The following is a 22451-nucleotide window of genomic DNA, read 5'->3' as shown; positions in this document are numbered from 1 at the left end:
TTATCTCAGAGTTTTCTTAGACTAACTCATTTGGCCTGTGCATGCATATGCCTGTCCTTGTTCTGTTTTAGATTCCTTGCTTACCTTTCTCTTCCTAAAAACACCCACCCCAGGCCTGAGTATGAGTAAATCATTTATGCTATTTCCTTTACTACTTTTGAAAAGAAAAGTATGTTCATGTGAGTTGTATTTAATGAAAAAAAATTACTAACTGTGCAGAAATTTTGCTGAGCTGAGCTCACATGTACCCCTTGAATAGTACAAGTTATACTTCTAAGCATCTCAGTACCATCTACGTATAATGGTGTCTCTACCAAGTGGAATAGTATTCAGCTACACAGAAGGATAAAGTAGATATATTTGTGGGACAATTAATATACTTGGAAATATAATGTTGAGTGAAATAAATCAGACATACAAGTTAAAATTCTATAAGTTATCTCTCATTTGAGTAAGGCCAAGTGAAAATAAAGAGAAAAATAGAGGATTTATAGAAGAGGGTGGAGAGAGATTAATTTTTTTAATTTGTTGGTACATTTATTTTGTGCTGTTTTTCAATATCTTTTTTATTGAGTTTATTGGTACATTTTAGGTATACAGTACAATTACATTCATTACTAGGATCTTGTACCTTTACATGACAGGTCTTATTGATTGTGTCTTTTTGCTTTATGTATTCAAACATGTACTAATAAAACAAAAATTAAAAAATACAACTTCTACCTGAAAATTGTATTAAAACTGGTTGATTCTCACAATATTATTTTTTGTGTTTTTTGGCATTTGTTTGTCTATTGAGGAATAAAAGACACTTCCAAGAATTTCCAAATATTTGTGTTCATTTTTTATAAACTAAAGTATGACTTGCTATTTTATATTTAAAATAATTACATATGTTTATTTTCAAAGCAATTATGTCAGCTCAAAATTTTAGCTTTGTATGTTTCAAAAAGGAATTTCTACTCTAAGATGTGCTGTCTCCTGTGAATTTCAATAACATTCATTTCAGACATGCCGTGTGTTCATCTCTCTTCTCAGGAAGGCTTCCATTTATTGGATTAATCTGAAATCATATTTGCAATTCTGTTATAGAATAAGAGGCTTAGGGTAGCTTTCTTCTTGGTTTTAATGCCCTGGGGGTCTGAAAATAATACCAAATTAAGTAGTAAAAGTTTTTTTTTCTAACTACAGTCTAGAAACACATTTTATTTTAGTTTTAAGAGATATTTGTCAGTGCTTTTCCTGTTACTAGGGAAATGTGGTCAAGAACTTGTACATGCATGATGGCTTCTCACTTGCTGATTCAGAAATGAATCAGACATACGTGATTCCACCAGGACTTGGCACCTATTGCTCTGTGTGCCATCCCATACATCTGTCCTCTATCTCTCTTTGTCCTCTGGTGGGTGGACCAAATATATATATTTGGTTTTTTGAGACAGGGTCTCACTATGTAGTTGAGACTGACCTGGAACTCACTGTATAGCCCAGGCTGGTCTCGAACTCATAGCAGTCCTCCTGCCTCAGCCTCCCAAGTGCTGGGATTACAGGCTTGAACCACCACTCCCAGCTGGAAAATATTTCTAAAAGTCAATATTACAAGAAAAAAGCAGTTTGATCCATAAAAGTAATAGTTGAATCATTTCTTGATGATGAAATTTTTGAAAATTAGATATTTTTAGTTTCCTTTTTAAAATATGATATAACTGAATCATATCATTATCATATGATGATATAACTGAAACTCACCTAATAATTTCTCTGGATTTCTTGACTAATTGTCATTACAATCTATTTACTATACAGTAAAAAAATGTTTCCAGAAAAAATCTTGAATCTTCTAATTCCCTGCATTCTGTGGCTATTTCTGCTTTGACACATTTCAGTTTAACATTTCAAATTACACTGAGACATAGAGTGGTCCAATAAAAATTGATCCCTCTTTTCTTCATGTACATAGAAACAAATATTGAAATATTGCAAACTTCCCACTTTGTCACTAATTGGTTAATATTTGGTAGTCACAATACTCTAACTTTGAAACATTGTGCAAAGCTTTATTTTCCATATTCTAAAATTATATTCTTATGGACTTTAACTGACATAGTAATGCCATTGGTTTCTCAACAGATTTTACTGTCAAAATTACTTTTTTTTTGGCACCAGGGTTCCAACTGAGGACCTTGCGCTTGCGAGGCAGGTGGCAGTACCAACTGAGCTAAATCCCTGGCCCAAGATTGTTTATTCTTAATGAGTGACAAGTTTCTATTTCATACAGAACTTTGGAATTTATATTTGTTTAAGACCAAAGTTTTTCTTTAAAGTCACATGGGTGGGTGGCTTCTGATTTCCTCCACCTCCCTGCCCCTTGGATTTGCCCTGAGTGAGCTGGGGATGTATCTTATCCCTCTATCTTCTCACTTTCTATTTTGAAAAAAGTTGTTTTCTGTATTGATGATTGTAAGTGGCTTAAAGTAGGTATCTTTATTAATAATATCCATAGCATACCTCACAGAATTAGAGAAAACAATCCTAAAATTCATTTGGAACCAGAAGAGACCTAGAATAGCAAAAACAATTCTGGACATCAAGGGCAAAGTAGGGGGCATCGCAATCCCTGACTTGAAATTATACTACAGAGCTACAGTGATAAAAACAGCATGGTAATGAAAAAAAAAGAACACCAAAACCAAACACAAAACCACTGAGGATCAGTGGAACAGATTAGAAGACGCAGAAATAACTCTAAACACACTCAACCACCTTATCTTTGATAATGAGGCCAAAAACAATGGACCCAAAAACCTTCACTGGAAGAGAAATGGCCCCTCAGTGGTGCTGGGAAAACTGGCCTTCCATATGTCAAAGAGAAACCTAGATCCATATCTCTCACCATGCACTAGACTAAAATTAAATGGATCAAATATTTAAACATTAAGACAGAAACACAATCTGCTGGAAGATAGAATAGGTATTACTCTTGAAAATATAGCTATAGGCAGAAACTTTATGAATAAAACCCCTATCTCATGGGAATTATTAACAATAATCAGAGACTGGGATCTCATCATATTAAAAAGCTTTTGTACAGCAAAATAAAGCACCAGCACAGTGAAGAGAAACAGAATGAGAAAAAAATTAGCCAGCTGTTCCTCAAAGGACTAATATCTAGAATATAAAAAGAATTTTTAAAAAATCAGAATCCTCAAGTTTAAAGACCCAATCCAGAGAACCAAGACCTGTCATGTAAAGGTACAAGATGCCAATAATGAATGTAACTGTACTTACTGTATACCTAAAATGTACCAATAAACTTAATTAAAATTAAAAAAGCCCAATCCAATAATGGGCATCTAAAATGATAAATAAATACGTACAGCAAATAAGTATGTGAAAAAAATGTTCAACATCATTAATCATTGAAGAGATGCAAAAAGAAAATAATACTGGGATTTCACCTCTCTCCAAAAAGAATGACTGTCAACAAGAAGCCAACCAATAATAAATGCTAGCGGGGCTGTGAGGAAGAAGAAACCCTTCTCCCCTGTTGGTGGGAGTGCAGACTGATGCAACCACTGTGGAAATCAGTGTGGAGACTCCTAAAAAAACTGAAGCTAGAGGTTCCATTTGATCTATCTATTCCTTTTCTTGGTACCTTCCCAAAATAATTAAAAGATCATACCACAGCAATATATGCGCACCCACCTTCATAGCACAATTTATAACAGCTAAATCTTGGAAACACCCAAATGCCCATCAACAGATAAATGGAAAAAAATATTTGGGGCTTTTTTTTAATACAATGGAGTATTACTCTGCCATAAAGAAGGATAAACTTGACACATGTCTAGGTAAATAGATGCACCTTGAGACCATACTCTTAAGTAAAATAAATCAGACACATGTAAATACCACATTTTTCTCTTGTATAAGAAACTAAATGTGTAAATAAGGACTAAAATGTATAATACATATTGGGAAATAGGACAGAAATGTTCAAATGGAAAGAAGAAAAGGGGAGGAAGGAGGAAGGGAAGAAAGGGAAAATTTTAAAAAATAACAGAAGGAAATAAATGGAATCACTTTTGTAAATAAGGAGGGCAAGAAAGGTTGAATGGAAGGGCAGGGAATTGTGAAAAATGAGAATCAAGATGTATCCTGTGCAGGTACAAATTCCCTATGATAAATGTGATCATTATGTATCTAAAGTGTACTAATAAAATTTACTAGAGAAAATTAGGAAAACTAAAGTGACATGAAAGATTATTGAAAGAGAATGAAGAGATCAATGAAACTTTGAAGTAAACATTCAATGATCCAGCAACTATGTTTTCCATGGTTCTTCAATGATTATATGGATGCAGTGTATTACAACTTTTATGTTGTAAGAATTTTACAAATATTAGTAGGAATAATTTTCTTTGTAGAATTTCTTATATAAGAATCATAATAATTACTTGTCTTCTAATCTCGCAATACTTTTGGAGCAACTACCTAAACTTGTAGTTGTTTTATTCATTTATATTTAAGAACATATCTCCAGAGTTGTCATTGATGAGATAAAAAGATTTGAGTAAGATGTAAATACTAATTGGTACATAAATAGCTTAAAACTTCCATCAGCTTAGCAAAGTTTTAAATTTTCCAAATGGTTTTAAATATCTATTGAGATCACAAGGATTATGACATTTTTGGAAGATTTTGTGTGCTCCTGAGTTATCAATTTCACCTTTGGCCTATAAATGAGAGTATGACTTTCTGTCCATCCACCACAAATATCAAGTTGCTTTGCTGCAAATGTGCCTTCTTTTCAGTGGACACTCAGATGTTCCCACTGAATGACAAGAACTAATTTTTTTTCTTTGACTGTTAATTACATTTCAGTTATCAAGACTGTAGGACTGAGGGACTCTGAGGGCTAAAGTTACTTCTGTGACTACTTGCATGTTATAACTCCAACAGTTACATTTTGTTAGATGCCTACTAGTTGTTGGATGTTGCGTTGAACTATTTACACACCTTACTTTGTTTGATTCTTCAATCACACATTCTTCAGTAAGATTTAGCATTTATGCCTGCTAACATTTTGAGAAATTACATCCAATTTAAATAATTTAGATCAACATTATAATTTATGTTCTATGTTCAAATGAGTCACATTTTATTTGACTAATTACTAATTGTACACTTGAAAAATTTTGCATACTGTTACTACAAATGTTTTTTTCTGCATTATAGATTTTGCAGACATGAATTTTATTATTTTTCTGTTATTTTCCTTTAAAGGTATGGGTAGAAATTCTGTTCTTGCAAATTTATGTAAATATTGTTCAGTGCTCTGTAACTTCTTAAGATTAATTAAATTTATTGCTATATTTCAGGTATATAATGTAGTGACACACATCATTGGAAATTTGCACCTTTACATAATCTATCTTGGTTCTTATTTTTTCCCATTCCCCTGCCCTTTCTTCAATCCCTCTACCCTTCCCTATCTACAAATACTTTATTTCAATTTTGTTCTTTTTCTCATCTTAATTCCATTCCATTCTTTCTTTTGCCCCTCCCCTTCCCATTTCCCATTCCACTTTGCAAATTTTCTTCCTATTTCAAATTATCTATTATACCTCTTAGTCCTATTTATACTTTGTTTCTCTTACTAGAGAAACTATTCCATATTTACACATTTGAGTCCTATTGATTTCACTTAAAGAGTATTGCCTCAATGTACATCCATTTAGCTAAAAATGTCTCTAATTTCTCATTCTTTCTCGCTGAGTAGTACTCTACTTTATAGAAAGAACACATTTTCTTTTTTCAGTCTCCAGTTGATGGGCAATTTGGCTGCTTCCAAGGTTTAGCTATCATGAATTGTGTTGCTATGAACATGGTTTCACATATGTCACTGTGGTATGATTATTTAATTCTTTTGGAAAGATACCCAGTAGGCAATAGTAGGGTCAAATGGAACCTCCATTCCCAGTTCTTTGATGTAGTTCCATGCTGATTTCCACAATGGGTGCTCTAGTCTACACTCCCACCAGCAGTGGAACAGGTTTCACCTTTCCCCACAGGCCTGCCAGCATTTGTCATTGGTTAATTTCATGATAGTAGCTATACTTTCTGGGGTGAGGTGAAATGTCAGTGTACTTTTCATTTGCATGTCTCAAATGACCAGTGAGGTTGAACATTTTTTTCATATGTTTATTTCCTTTTTCTACTTCTTTATCTGAGAAATATGTATTTATTTCAGATGCCCATTTTTTTTCTCTTTGAGTTTATTGATACATTTTAGGTATACAGTACAGTTACAGTCATCATTGAGATCTTGTATTTTTGAATGTCAGTTCTTGGTTCTCATTTTTTCCCCTTGTCCCTTCCCTCCCTTCACCCCCTCCTCCATTCCCTACTTACAAATACTTCATTTCCATTTTTTCATTTTCTCATATTTTTTCCCTTTACCTTTCCCCTAGCCTTCCCACTTCCCCTACACTTTTAGTCCTTTTCTTCCTCTTTCACATTGTGAATTATATCATTAGGATCTTATGTACCATTATAGTTTTTCACACCAGAGAAACTATTCAGTATTTATATTTGTGTGACTTATTTATTTCACTTAAGATTATTACCTCAATATGCATCCATTTTCCTATTAATGACTAATTTCTCATTCTTTATGGCTGAGTAGTATTCCATTTTATAGAAAAGCCACATCTTCTTTCTCCAGTCTCCAACTGTGTAGATGCCCATTTTTGGATTGGGTCTTTAATTTTGGGAGGTCTGATTTTCTAAAATTCTTTATATATTCTAGACAGTAGACCTTTGTCTGAGGAAGAGCTGGTGAAAAGTTTTTCCCACATTGTGGGTTGCCTCTTCACAATATTGGTTGCTTCTCTCGCTGTGCTGAAGCTTTTTTAAGAAGAGTTCCCACTTGTTGATTCTTGGTCCTAGTTCACAGGCAACTGAAGATTTGTTCATAAAATCTTTTCCTACACCAATGTCTTCAAGAGTTCTGCCTAACCTCTTTTCCAGTAATTTTAGTGTTTCAATTTTAATATTTAGATATTTAATTCATTTTTATTTTAGTTTTTTGCTTGGAGATTATACATACATACATACATACATATATATATACATATATATATATGTATGTATGTATGCCTAGTTTTAATCTTTAGCAAGTTTGTTGTTTGGATCCTTTGTCAAAGATGAGGTGGCTGAGTATGTCTGGACTTGTTTCTGCATCTTGTAGTCTGTTCTGCTGGTGCTCAGGTCTGTTTCTTTGCCAGTACCATGTTTTTTATCATAGTAGCTTTGTAGTATAGTTTCAGGTTGGCAATTCTGATACCCACTACCTTGTTTTTATTGCCTAGAATTGCTTTTGCAATTCTAGGTCTCTTCTTGCTCCAAATGAATTTTTTATTGTCTTCTCAAGGTTTGTCAAGTATGCTCCTGGGATTTCAACTTGGATTGCATTGAATCTATATAGCATTTTAGGAAGTATGCCCATTTTCACTATGTTGGTTCTTCCTACCCAGGAGTAAGGGATGTCTTTCCATTTTCTGATATCCTCTTCAATCTCTTATTTCAGAGTGTTGTAGTTTTCAGAGTAGAGGTGTTTGATTTCTTACATTAGGCAGATTCCTAGGTATTTCAATTTTTTGCATGCTTTCATTAAAGGGATTGTTTGTCCCACTTCTCTCTCAGTGAATCTATTTTTCTGTACAGGAAAGATACTCATTTTTGTGTACTAACCTTGTATCCAGCTAATTTGCTGAATTTGGTTATTAATTCTAGAAGGCTTTTGGTGGAGTTCTCGGGGTCTTCTAAATAGAGTATAATGTCACCTGCAAACAATGACAATTTGATTTCTTTATTTCCTGTCTTTATTCCTTTTATTTATTTCTCTTGTGTAATTGCTGTGGCTAATGTTTCCTAAATTATATTGAATAGGAGTGGTGATAGAGGACAACCTTGTCTTGTCCCTGATTTTGGTGTGAAGGATTTCAGTTTTTTACTATTTAGTATGATATTGGCTGTTGGTTTTTCATAGATGGCTTTTATCAGATTGAGGTAGAGACTTCTATTCCAATTTTGGGGGTGTTATCATAAATGTGTGTTGGATTTTGTCAGATGCTTTCTCTGCATCTATTGAGATGATCATATGTTTTTTGTCCTTGACCCTATTAATACAGTGTATTACATTTATTGACTTGTGAATGTTGAAGCATCGCTGCATCCCTGGGATGAATCCCACTTGGTCAGGGTGTATGATCTTAATGATCTCCTGTATTCTATTTGCAAGTATCTTATTAAGGATTTTTGCATCTATGTTCATTAGTGAGATTGCCCTATAGTTCTCTTTTTTGTTGGGTCTTTCTCTTATTTGGGGATTAAGGTAATGCTTACTTCCAGGAATGAATTTGAGAATATTGCTTCCCTTTCAATTTCATTGAAGAGTTAAACAGGAATGGCAGTATTTCCTCCCTCAATGTCTCATAGAATTCAGCAGTGAAGCATCAGGAGCTGGACTTGCCTTAGTTGCTAAGTTTTTTATTAGGTTTTCAATTTCATTTTTGATATTGGGTTGTTTAGTATTTTTAGGTCATCTCTGTTCAACTTTGGTTGTTCATACAAATGTAGGAATCTCTTCATTTCTTCTGTATCTTCCATCTTATTGGCATATAGGTTCTCAAAGCAGATGTTGATGGTCCTCTGTGTTTTTGCTGGATCCATTGTAATTTCACCCTTTTCATTCCTAATTGGATGGATTTGGCCCTTTTCTTCCTTTTTAAAAAAATAATGTTGTCTAAGGATTTGTCAAATTTGTTTATCCTTTCAAAGAACGAACACTTTGCTTCCTTGATTTTTGTATTGCCCTCTTAGTTTTTGTTGCATTGATTTCTACTCTGATCTTTATAATTTCCTCCCATGTATGAGCTTAGGGTTTGAGCTGCTCTTCTTTTATTGAAGCTTGCATTTCAGTATCAGATTGTGTAATTGAGCTTGTTCTTTTTTCTTAATATAAGTATTCACTGTATGAATTTCCCATGTAAGACTGCTTTCATTGTGTCCCATAGATTCTGATACTCTGTATTGTCACTGTCACTTAATTGTAGGAACTGATTTCTGCTTTAATTTCTTCTCTGACCCATTTCTATGTGTTTAGGAAATTCTGGCAGTTTCTTTTGCTATTGATCTCAAATTTTATCTCACTATGGTCTGACAATATACAAAGGCTAACTTCAATTCCTTTTGCACTTACTTAGATATATTCTATGTTTGATTATGTGGTCTATTTTGGAGAAAAATCCATGTGCAGCTGAAAAGAATTTGTATTCTGGTTTTGTGGGATGGAACACTGAAAACATCTGTTAAGTTCATTGGTTCAAGGGTTTGATTGAGTTCTAGTATTCCATTACTTATCTTTTGTCTAATTGATCTATCTATCTGTGACAGTGGAGTATTGAGATTCCCCCACTGCTATATGTCTCTGATATATGGACAGGAAAATAAGATATCTCTGTGACAAAGAACACCTGAGGAACTTCATGAATACCAAACCAGCACTCCATACAATTCTAAACAATATTGTAGAAAAAGACAATGAGGGCTACAACTCCATGAGGCCCAACAGATTGAAGCCATCAGGTAAGGTGAGATGTTAAAGGGAAAGGGGGGAAAATAAAAAATAAATAAATAAAAGAACCAACAACAGTAAAATATCCTGATAAGGATATGTACCTGTTATTTGCCAGTATCCTATTGGGGATTTTTTTCTTTTGACTGGTGCATCAAGATCATTGATATTGATTGTTATAACTGATATGTATTGAGCTATCCTTCTCATGACCTTTTCCTGTTGTTGGATTCTCCTCCTTTACATTTAATTTCTTTTCTTTCCTGATGGACTCATTCTGCTGGGTTTCGTGAAGTTGAAACCCTCACTGTCTAATGGATTGTAGTAATTTCCTCTTTTGTTGGATTTCTGAAATCTTTAGTATTATATCCCTAAGTATAGATTTTTTTTTAATCATGGCTATTTGGAATTCTTTATGCCTCACTCATCTGAATGTCAAATTTTTTCCCCCTGCTTAGGAAGTTTTCTGCCATTCCTTCTGTGAACAGTATTGTTGTTGTTAGTTTTTTTTAATGTCATTTACACTACCTCTTGTTCCTTGACTCTGATCATTCTTATGTTGTTCTTCTTTGCATCATCTAGAATCTGCTGGATTGATTTCTTGTGGTCTTTTGCTATTTTTAAGAAATCCTAGGGCTGGGGATTTAGCTCAGCGGTTCAGTGGCCTGCCTTGCAAGAGCAAGGACTGGAGTTCAATCTCCGGTACCAAAAAAGAATAGAAATCCTTTTCCTGGTGACTAATTGCAATTCTATCCTATCTTTTGTAGCTGATATTCTATCCTAAGATTGGCTCATTCTGCTGAGTAAACTTTCAGTGGAGTTTCTAAAATCTCCTGGATACCTGTTTTCATCTGTTTTATAGATGGATTCTGTTTGTTTTCTCTACTGGGGTTCCATTATATTATTTGGCTCTTCTATTTTTTTTATCTTTGTCTACTTTATAGTTATTAATCATGTCTTTCACTGTACACACAATCTTTGTTGTTATCTGAGAAATTATTTCCAATTTTGTTTTTTCCAGAATCTCTTTCATTGCCAGTTCAGAAAGTCCGGGTGGTTGAGTTTCAGATTGTTCTATCTCATTGACCATTGTGGTTGCCTTTGGCAATCTGGAAGTCTGCATTTGAGTCTTGTTTGGGTGTCTTCTCATTTCAACAGATGCAGCTTGCTGTATCTTTATTGAGACAAGTTTTTGCTTACCCAGTGGGCTTCAATTCTCAACAAGCCTCAGGGAGGCCTTCTCTTTGCTGCTCACCACTGTTCCTATTCCTGGGTTCAGAATCTTTGCCTTCTGGATCTCTGCACTGGGCTGTTGTCTGGGCAGGATTCTGGCTGTGGCCTGTGCACTTGCACAAGGCCTTGGCTGGGGCTTGTGTGCTAAACCTGCTGGTGTCTGGTCAGGGCCCTGTCTGGGGGCACACCCATGCTACTGTTGTTCAGGCAAGCTTCTGGCTGGGGCAGCTTCTATTAATTTTTGTTTTGGTTTATTCTTCTATTTTCCTGTTTTTTTTTTGAGTACAGGGATTGGTTGTTTATTAGGTATTTCTGCTTTTCTGAAGTAGGTGTGACACTTTACAACGTTTCTTCTTAGTTGCTTTGGATATATTCCATGGGTTTTGCAAAGTTGTTTTTTCCATTATAATTTGTTTCAATATTTTTATTTACTTCTAAATTAATTAATCCACTGCTTGTTGAAAGATATGCTATAAGTTTCATGTATTTCAAAGGTTTCCAGTATTATTATTTTTATTGACTTCTGAATTTGTTTCCTTGTGGTCAGAAAATTGATATGCTTTCCATTTTTTTTCTTTTTTAGTTTTAGAGACTTTAGTTTTTTAGTTTTAGGAATTTACATGTCAGAATAAAAAAAAATGCTTCATATTGTATAAAAAACATCAGCTGGTTGAACAGAATAAAATGGAAATCTAAAAAACTTTTTCCATAAAACAAGGAATTCAGGTGCTCTGTAATTTAAATAAATAATAGTTTAATATCATTACTTCCACACCAATGTATACAGTAAAAGTTAAATCATGCAAAGAGTGTTCATGAAGCAACTGATAAAACAATAATTATTTAGTTCACAGTAAATGGCACATTACAAATATTTATAAAAAAGCATAATGTATATGAAGTGATTTAATGTTTGCTTGATTTTTCTGTTTTCTGATTTTTTAAACTATTAAATAATCTGTATTAATGATGTCTAATTTAACTTTATTGTTCTTTTTCTGGTCAAACAGAGTTAATAGTGATGCCATTTGATAACAAATCAAACCATGTGGGTTAAAATCTGGATTTTCTTTTCTGAAAATAGGCAGCATGTTTTGAAGTACTATACATATATACTGTATAATGAATAAATGTAGCTAGCATATTCGTTACCTCAGAAAGCACTAAAGTTTAATCTTTTAATAAGAATGCATTATATTGTTTTAAGTACAGTCATCCTATTATATACTCTTTTATTCAACTGAAATTTTATATTCTTTGCCAATATCTATCTGGCTTTCACATTCACTAGCTGTGTGACTTTTGGCAGCTTATGTAGTTAACCCTCAGTTTTCTTTTTTAGTTCCAAAGTATTTGGACTCTTGTGAGGATTAGTTATGATTATATGTAGAAATGCTTGAGACAAGTTTCATTTTCACAGCTGCAACTTAGGAAATCATTCAGTAACTGTGTGATGAGTGCTTGTGGGTGAGGGGATGCAGGTGCCCTTCAGTACCAGGATGATGTGTAGCACTAAACTCAATCACCTAATTTACTGGAGATTGGATCTAATTTTGGCCAAACAGATTTACCCTGAACCCACTTTCTTCACCAATCTAAGGAGTTTAGTTTTATCCTATGTGAATTTATCCATAGAATATCTTGTGTCCTATCATTTTGGTAATAAAAGACAAATGTGCAGTGCTATTTATTTAAAATGAAAAGTATAGATAAAGTATACACTATTTTCATTTCCCATATTTTTCTCACTTATACTGTGGGTAGTTTTTGGAGTTATTCTTGTGGAATTTAAAAGGATGTGAGAATGCATGAGTTGTTTCTTGGCATGTTAGCAGGAACTTCATAGGCACAAAATGCATGCTAAGTAAATAAAATTTAATTTTAGTTTATGAATACACAAATATTTTCAAGTGTATACATAACATTTATTGCACATGTGATATTATATAATTCATAATTCTTTCTATAAATTAAATACATTTACATAGATATGAAATAAATTAGACACACATGTAGGCACATGTATTTATACATATTTACTTAGATATATGGTTCTTCCTCCAGGCTCCTTGGATGCTGAGCATGAGTGTAAGTGTGAACAAAAATGATCCTCTTCTGTTTTAATTTCTGGGGGATGAGTACCGTGTCTCAGTGATGAGAAAAGTGACTAAGGCATTTTCTTTATTAAAAATACCTGCCAAATTTCAGATGCAGGGAAAATACTCTATTTTAATGGCTGACCCACAAAGACAAATTTACATCTGCATATATTTGGACAAGATCAGGAAGGTGCTGGAGAACCAACAGTAGGTTTTAAAACCTGATTAGAATAAAGGTATTCAGCTGGGTACGCCTCTAATCCTAGCACTGGAAAGCCGCAGCAGGAGTATTCCCACAAGTTCTGAGACCAGCCTGGACTACACAATGAGTTCAAGACCAGCCTGAACTATACAGTGAGACCATGTCTCAAACAAATAAACAAATTCAAATTTCAGTAAATTATTATTTGGTATCATGCATTAAAACTACATGTACCAGGGCCAGGGATTTAGCTCAGTGTTTCCGCTGCCTGCCTTGTAAGCACAAGGACATGAGATCCATCCCCAGTACCCCAAAACAAAACAAAAACAAAATACATGTACCATTTAGATTTTAACAGATTTTACTTTTTTTACATTTTATAATTCAGTATGAAATGATGGGGCAGTTTGTGAGGGAGACAGATCTGTCCAGACTGAAATGAAGGGAAAGAAAATATGTTACTCCCTCAACATAGAAGTATTAACTGTGGAGTCCCTTGGGAAGACGGTCAAAGCATAGGCAGCGTAGAACCTTGCACTAGTGAGCTTCTCATGGGATACAATAGCAGACACTCACAATTTCAGGGTAGTGAGGTTAAATTTGGTTCGGGCTTCAGGCCATTATCAGAAAGCCTCCCAAACAGAAACATTGTAGCAGCGGGATGTGGGAGAACAGGGCCCTTCATCCTGTAGTCAAGTCAGCCAGGAGCGGAGTGGGATTGTGGCAGAGTGCAGGACCAGCAGGTGCCTTAGAGTCTAAGGCAAAGGCTCTGCAGCCCACCCTGAAAGACCTGCAAGGGTGCTCTGCTCTCCAGGACAGCCCACAAAACTAGTCAGATCAAACCTCCATCTAAGCACTGCAAAGATTTTCTGGTCTTCTGGAGTTTGAGAAGAAACACTGAGTCACTGATGACACTAATTTTTTCTTAAAACTACTGGGTACAAAAACAGAAGATTATGCAGGTATACCCAAAAGCCTATGTCTTTAGTGTCAAAAGTGATGAAGGGAGAAATCTAAGCTGTTCACATGCCTTCCATGATGTATTTAAATATTACATCCACAACCTTATACTTATTAAATGACTAATCTTATCCAATATATAGTAAAATAAGAAAAAACATTGCAACTTAAATTATTATCACCAACTAATGACAATATTACAAATCAACAGAGTTTTGAAAAGTAATGAGAGCTAAATATTCTAACAATATAAACTATGATGTTTTTCTCAGCATGGACTAATGCCCAGTGACTTCCTTAGCAAATGTGCTAACTAGGCAGGTCTCTAACATGACAGGGGGCTGCACGAGGGTGCAGGCACCACACTCCACCTGCTGACACATTCTGCCTGACTGTTCTTTCCTCTGAATACTATTCCATCCCCTTTCTACTCCTTTGCTCCCTAGAAAAGTTAAAAACAAACAAAAATTTTCTGCCTTGGGAATGAACCATGGCAAAGTCTGGAAGTGAGCTCGAGGCCATTGCTGGAGAATTCTTGTTACCCTGAGCAAGGTTGGCAGAGGCTAAGGCATGAACTTCAACCTAGACCTATGAGAAGTTTTCTGTGACAGGAGAAGAGCCACCAAAATAGGGATGGAGCTGCAGGGACCCTGGATAGCAGGGGCCTCAGGAAAGAAGATTCCAAGTCCAGTCCCAGCCCATGTGGCTGGAGAGGTAGAATGAGTTGGGAAATACAATGCAAGAAAGGCACAAAATCTGGAAAATTTGCGCCAGTCAAACCTTGATAAGATATCACATTTAGAAGAACTGTTGCTTGTGTGAAACCAGAACACGTTTTTAAAGACTCATGTTCAATGAATTTCTTATCAGACATTACATACTGGGTGAGGACCATGCATTTTTCTGTTCACTCACATTTTATAGCCATTGCAGATGCTCTAATCATTTTGTTAGACCAATTTAGTAAGTTGCATACAGGAAGCAAGGAAGTAAACAAATCACATAAAAGCTGATAAAATCGTATGCCTTCCAGCTGACAGATCTAGACGGCTATCAGAACATCCAGGGAAACCCTGTGCTTAGTCATGGAGACAGCACTGTGCAGCTCGCACAGCTTTTATTTTTAGATCACACTGTAAGTAATGACTCTTACAGTATTTTAGTGTGGTGTAATAGTAATTGGAGATACTAACAATCATTTGTTCGAGGAAAGTGCTTTTATTTTAGGACTCAATTATTTAGAAAATTTGAATGAAAAATATAATCAAGTTCCGGTAGTGATACTGCAGAATTGGCTGGCATCTAGCCACTCTGGAGGCCACACTGCAGGTGGTCTGTGGGATGATGGCATTCCAATAGCATTTGGGCCATCTGTCCTGGGGTCTGCACTCCACAGGTTCTGTGGTCTCAGTTACCGCTAATAGACCTGCCCAGGGGAACAGCACATGTCCTTGCAGAGAATGACTCAGGGACAGATGGAGAACACAGGCAGAGGGAGTGTCCGTCCTCCTCTTCCAGGGTTTTAAACCTTACTTGGCTCAATTTAAAGTATCAGGCTATGTTCATCAGAGTGATCATTCTCCTTCGGGTTTTCAGAACAGCCATAGAGCTTTATAAATTCACAGACTTGATATCATCCAGGGCTATTGATGTACAAATGCTTTAAGCTTTTGTCCCTCTAAGAAGCTGAAGTAGGTCAGAAAAGCTACCGTCAACTCTAAGATTACTAGCTCCTAATTTGAAAACCCCTTCCAATTCTTTTCCCACTTCCCAAATTATGTCTACTCATGTTGTCAAGCTAATTTATCCAAATGTCTGTATAACATTATAAAGATGTTGAAAAATGCCAAGAACATAAAGATAACCCAAATATAATTATAAATCTTATTCTTATTTGAAGCCTGGGGAAACCATTAATGAAGTTTACTCAGAGGACTAAATCCTTATGTAAGTTAAGAATCCAAAGCCACTAAAGTCCAGAGGAATTAAAACTCCAAAGAAAATCAGGTGTCAAGTCCAAAGGAAATAAAGTTTCCCCCATTTCATAACCCGCTCAACAGGAGCCCAAGTAACATCAGGCCGAATTGTCACATTTTCCTTTGGCAGCTGGGTGGTGTTCACTGGACTCTCTTGCGGTATCAGAGTTTGAATTAGTCTAGTAGCAAGTCTAATATTCCTCTCATTCAGAAAACCTAAAGATTATCAAAATCTGTCTTCTTATCAAAGTTTATAAAGAAACTCATTTCCAGAACCTAGAACAACCTTTTCTACTCAAAACTGTTTTCAGAATCCAAGATTTAGCTTGGAGGAAAAGCAGTGACAGAAACTGAATTCTGCCTGAGAGCATGAGGTTAGAGAGCAAGGCTTCATTCCAGTCACTGAGAGTGTGTTGGTAGGCGCCGGGTGCCTGCATCAGTGATCTCTGGAAATAATTTCAACCTGAAGGCTTCCAACAAGAGGTTAATTCATGGCACAAAGAGAACAGCAATCTTTGGTGAAGACTCCAATCTTTTCTTAGATGGTGAGGTATAAAGAGAGAAACTAAGAAAAATGCAATAGAAACAGCTTTCCCACTTCTTAGTTTGTGCAGTTTTTTTCTCATTCAGAATATTACACGTTTTAATCTCTAATATTAGCTGGATTTCCCCTTCAAAGTGCAGCTTTTTGAAATGCTTATGTGTTTTATGGTAAGCGTAAACCCAGCTGTTTCAAAGGAAAGAGCAAGACAGTAAGGTGAGGAGCAGGGAGAGCCCCTTGTGACCTTCCCACATTTTAGAGCCTGTTGTTTGGTCCTGAGCCTCTTCAGCAGAAGCACATGAAGCTCCGTCAGCGTGCTTACCCATCACTGTCCTGTGCCCCACTAGCACAGCTACCCCATTTCCTGGCTGCTGGCGTGCCAAGCTGTGGTATAACAGCTCACTGCACTATGCACGAGCATCTCAGAGCCAGAGCACTCACTGGCAACTGTGATGAGGTTTAATGGGCGAGACAACAGCTAAGCTGCTGTTCAGAGATTTAATCAGAAAGGAAACCAAGCTGTCATCTCGGGTGATGAAGACTGAATCTAGTCTTCTTCCTGTGTGTCTTCGGCCCATGGCTTCTCTTGTCCCAGTGATGCACTGGCCCTTTCCAGTGAAGCGGCCCCACTCTTCCGCTGAAGTAGTTTGCTGCCCTTCCACAGGGTTCCTTGCACTGCCCTTTCGCTTCAGACTTGTTCAGATGTAAGAATTCTCCTTACCGGGGAAAGCTTCACTCCAGTTTTGATTTTAAAGTCATGCCAAGATGATTCCTAACTTTGACGAGCCTGTAATGTTTCAAGGACTTTGCTGTGGGAACATGGTAAGTTCAAGCGGCCTGCCCATGGCTTTTTCAAGCCAGAATCCTTTCTCATAATTTGAATATTTCAGACCTATGGTATCATTTCTGGCTGACATATTTTATGCAATATAAGAAGACAACACTTATGTTTTTATTTTTCTATTCCTATTACTATTGGTAACTAGTTTATAAAGTTGGTCTCTTTTCTTCTTTTCCATGAAAGAAATTAGCTCTTTCCTGGAACCAAATACTTGTGTTTTTTTTTTACTATTATCATGTTTTTATGAACCTCTTTTTAAAATATCTTTACAAAAGTATACTTAAAAACATATTTGAATTCTGCCAAATGCATCTGTTTGTTGAACAGATCTTGTGTGCCTTTGCTCCCTTGGCTTGGGTAGTCCCAGTTCAGAAGTGTCTCTAACCACAGCATGGGCTCAACTGACCATCAACCCATTGCCTTCCTGTGTTTTCTTTTATGACCTCCACTCCAAAAATTTATCCACATTTCTATCATTGTAAGACAATCCTTGAATAGCAACTGAATGTAGTTTTCTAATCTAAAATTATTGTAGCACTTTTCAAATCTCAAGCATTTGAAGGAGCCATGTATCTGAGATAGATTTTTCACGATTTTCTGTTTAGCCCTGAATACAAAGTAAAATTTGAACCTAACAATAAAAATTTAAATCCAGATTATTGTTAGTAGTATGTACATGCTTGGACTTGAGCAGCCTTGGCTATGAAAGTCATGCCTTGTAGAAAATGAATGTGGAAAGTGCTGGGGAACTGGCAAATAACTGTTCTGTCCTGTGAAGTCTAAAGAGTAGGAAAAGAAGGAGATTCTCTTTTTCTACAGTGAACTCTTGTTTCAGGCAAAACTGATGTCCATAGTATCTGCAGTCCACAGTCCAGAGGGCGGAACAGTTAGGCCACCACAAATGTATTCTGGAATCTTTTTCCTGGGGCTGCCAGGTCTCTGAGGGTTTGTAGTGTGGACTGGCAGTGGTTGCCTGCACACAGTGAATTTGGGATCTGTGTGGCTTCTACTTCAGTTAAATTTGGGATGTCCAGGACCTTTGTTAAGGTGTTGTTATGGTTAAGATTGGTGCACTGTGCTTACGGGTTTTGTAGGCAAGTTGTTAATGTCTTTAAAAAGAGAAGGAGTCTGTGGACAAGTCCTTCAGGTCCTGTGATGACCATCCATGACGGGAAAAAAAATCATACATTTGACTTAAGGATGATCCTAACCTGACATTTATTTTTATAATAAACACTATTTCTAAAAGTAAGCAAACACAGACTCCTAGATACCAATATTTGAAGTCAAGCCATGTGCCATGATCCCAGATGTGAAAGTGTAAGTCTTTGGAAGCAGGGAGTAAAAATAAATAAGCAAATAAAAATTAAAATAAGCAGAGCAAGCCCATTTCCCCCGAAATTCAACTCTCAAGTAAATCCTGCCTTTTCTCTAAGAATGAAAGGGACACAAGAAAAAGCACAAGTGTTAATTGTTATACTAGTAGAGTTCCTCCGCATGAAAGGAAACATCAGGGGAGAAAGAAATTTCCTCTGTCTTATTTCCAGTCCCTGGTTCCTAACATTCCTATTCCCAGAAGCTCAGGTGGATGGATTTAAATGTTCTTGGGAATTTTTAAACTATAATAAGTGCTTATGAAACTACTCTGAACATGCATACTTAAATGACAATATTCATGATGCTATAAGGTTAAAATTTTTCATGAAATGCAATACCACAGAGGAAAGGGTGGAAATCATAATCGAAGTAATTGGTATACCTCCTCCAACTTAACATTATTAAGCACTTAGGTCTTTGGTATTCATTTGACATTGATTTGCTATATCTAAATTTTTCTGTTACAATTTAACAGCTAGCTACAAAATAAAACTTTCTGTGAGATTTTCATTTTTTTTGGTACCAGGGATCGAACTCTGGCCCTTGCGCTTGCAAGGCAGGTGGTAGAACCACTGAGCCAAATCCCTGGCCTGTGAGATTTTCAAGTATCAACAAAAACTCACTTTTAAAACATTAATTAACATGGTGGAATTACAAGTCATATATTTAGCAGTAAGTACTTTTAGTTACAATTTTGTCATGGATTTTCTTAAAGAAATTGGAATACTTTGAGGTATGATTTAATTGGAATTTGGAGCATATTATTTTACTTTAACTGTGATTTTCTGCTTCACTAATGACATGTTTATTTGAGGAATGTTTACATTGTTCTTAGATAGATATCTAAGTTTACATCAGTACAAGAGAATCAAATTCTTATACCTTGAGTTGGAATCATAATTACTCAAATCCAGAAAAAAAATCATTGAGACTTCTTTGGGCAACATGTTCCTCAAAATAAATAAAAATTTTTGCTTGCTTACATCTGAATGGTGATATTTGACTTTATGTCTAACCCCCAGTCTTCCCACAGAAGGTTTGTCAAAAATTCTTTTTGGTGTCAGATGTTTACAGACACTCGGTTCCCCTGGCTGTTGGCCCTGGAACACATCACACTGCGACTTAGCAACAGTTACTGACATGAATGTGACGGGAAAGTGTTTGCCTAGCATATTAATGGTATAAAAATCACAAAACATATGACCTGTCTTCCAGAGGCTTATGATCTATTAAGTCAGTCAAAACTATGCAGGAAGAGAAATATACCACCAGAATAAACAAGACTCTTGTGAGGAATAATAAATAGCATGTTTCTTTTGAAAGTGGAAGACTTGATATAGACCTTAAAAAAGTAGGCAGAGTTTTAAATGCACATATAAAGGAGACATGTATTACAAGTAAATGTCAGGTACAGCAAAGTCACCAAAGTAAAGTGGCACACACAGGTTCATTGAAAGGCCTGGACTGAGTTAAAACTAGAAGTACAAGCATCATGTGCCAGTTTTTAAAACAAGATTTGCATATTCTGTCTTGCTGTTACAGCATATGCTAAGCTGTATATTCTGGTCTTGGCTTTAAGAGTCTGCGCTCTCCTCTGTGGCCAGCTTGTACAAAGCTCTTCCTATGGAAATCAGGCCATGTCTTAAGGATGAAGGTCCCGGTTCAGCTCTGTGCAGCATGGAATCCAGTACCCAGCTGGCGGTTTCCCTCTCTCGACTCCTGGTCCTCCACACATCACTGCACCCGACTTTCACTGCCACGCACAATTTCAGTGAAACAGGCTTTCCTGCTGTCCTTGGGGGTATAGTTATTCAGATGCTTGTGAGATTTCTGAATTTTATTTTGTCTGCTTCCCACAAATCTAACTAGCTGAAGCATGGAGTTACCATATGGCCCAGCCATTCAAATCCTAGGGATGTACCCAAGAAAAATAAAGATATACACTCAAAGAAAAGCTTTTACACAAGTGTTCATAGGATAATTATTCATAAGAAAATTAGAGACAATACAAACACTCTCCAAGTGAGTAGATAAACATATTTGGTATGTTAATGTAACGGAATGATATTCTGCAATAAAAAAGGAAGTTTTGATATATGTTAACCATAGGAAAAAAATTCAAAACATTATACTAAGTGAAAGAAGCCAGACATAAAAGTCGTATGTTGCATAATATGAAATGACCAGAATATATTCATTTACATTTCAAATATATTCATATGAAATGGCCTTGCAAATTATAAATGTAGAAAGTCTACTGACTAAATGGGTTAGGTATGAGTTGGAACCTTGTTGTCTGGAGGGGCATTTCCTTTTTGGAGTCCTACATATATTATACAATTAGATCCTGGAATGATCACATAACCCTCTGATGCGCTGAAGTCACCGCACTGCCTGCTGTACAGAAGCTGTGGCTGGGTGAGCTGCACAGAAGCGATGGATTTCTCACAGGCTCTCCTGCCGTTCATCCCTTAGTGTGATAACCATGATGCGGTGTTGGATCTTTTGCAGGATCATTTAAGAAACATTTTTAGAACCGAACACATACTTTAGTTTTTTCTCTATACTTTTCCTATCTCAGTACTTCAGTGTGCTTTGACACATTTATAATTTTATAGGTATATCAATGCAATAGAAGTGGAAAAAAGGATTTGCAATCTATTACATGACACAAATATGTTATTTTGAAATATTGTTGTCTCATTAACTCCTAAGGTCACTATGTTGAACTATCTAATAATCAATAACCAGCAAGGAAAAAGGAAATATTGAGAACCATTCGGAATTTCTACTTATGGTTATATTATTATCTACAAGCAAAGGATAAAAAATTGAGGGAATATATATTGGGTTTTTTTTTTGAAACAAAACAAAAGCAAAAAAAAAAAAAGTAAATCATGAAACTGATTAAGATTGCCTGTCAAAGGCAAGCACCAAGTACTCCATGCAACTCAATGTGACAGCTGCCATTGCCACACACAGCAGGACTGTGGGAAACTGGCTAGGAGTTTGTTGAGTTAAAAGATGCTTTCCATAATGTACAGAGGGAGAAACACAAAATACTTAATGATGTTGAAGTCTTTCTGCATGCACAAACAATGTAGGAAAAAAATCATTATCTTCTGTGTGTAGCAGTCTTATTATTGTATTTTGTGTTACTTTTTAGCTTCCAGCCTAGGGATTGTTTTTCAATATTATTATTATACATCGAAATGTATTATTTTCCCTTCTGTCACCTACTGATAACATAAAGGACAATAAGATCTCATATAAAAAATCAGAATCCAAGGAGTGCCTTACTGGGTGGCATATTTTGTAATCATCCCTTTTGCATTATGAAGATTCCTATTGAAATAATTCATTTTTGTTGTGCATTTGCCTTTTTTTTATTGAGTTTATTGGTACATTTAGGGATACAGTACAGTTACATTCATTGTTGGGATCATGTACCTTTACATGGCAAGTCTTGATTCTCATTTTTTTCCCCTTACCTCTGCCCTCCCTTCACCCCCTCCTCCCCTCCCCATCTACAAACACTTTATTTTCATCTTTTCATTCTCTCACATTTTTTTCTTTTCCCTT

At 35.8% G+C, this 22451-nt stretch overlaps 1 protein-coding gene across 1 annotated transcript in view; it reads left to right on the top strand.

Moving 5' to 3' along the window:
- Fstl5 (follistatin like 5) overlaps positions 1 to 22451 on the top strand; it is a 716962-nt gene that overhangs the window by 155326 nt on the left and 539185 nt on the right. The window lies entirely within an intron of this gene.

The sequence above is a fragment of the Fukomys damarensis genome, unplaced genomic scaffold (assembly GCF_012274545.1).
Source record: "Fukomys damarensis isolate Sample0158 unplaced genomic scaffold, DMR_v1.0_HiC HiC_scaffold_38, whole genome shotgun sequence".
NCBI classification, from domain to species: domain Eukaryota; kingdom Metazoa; phylum Chordata; class Mammalia; order Rodentia; family Bathyergidae; genus Fukomys; species Fukomys damarensis.
This window is presented reverse-complemented; position numbering and strand designations above follow the sequence as displayed.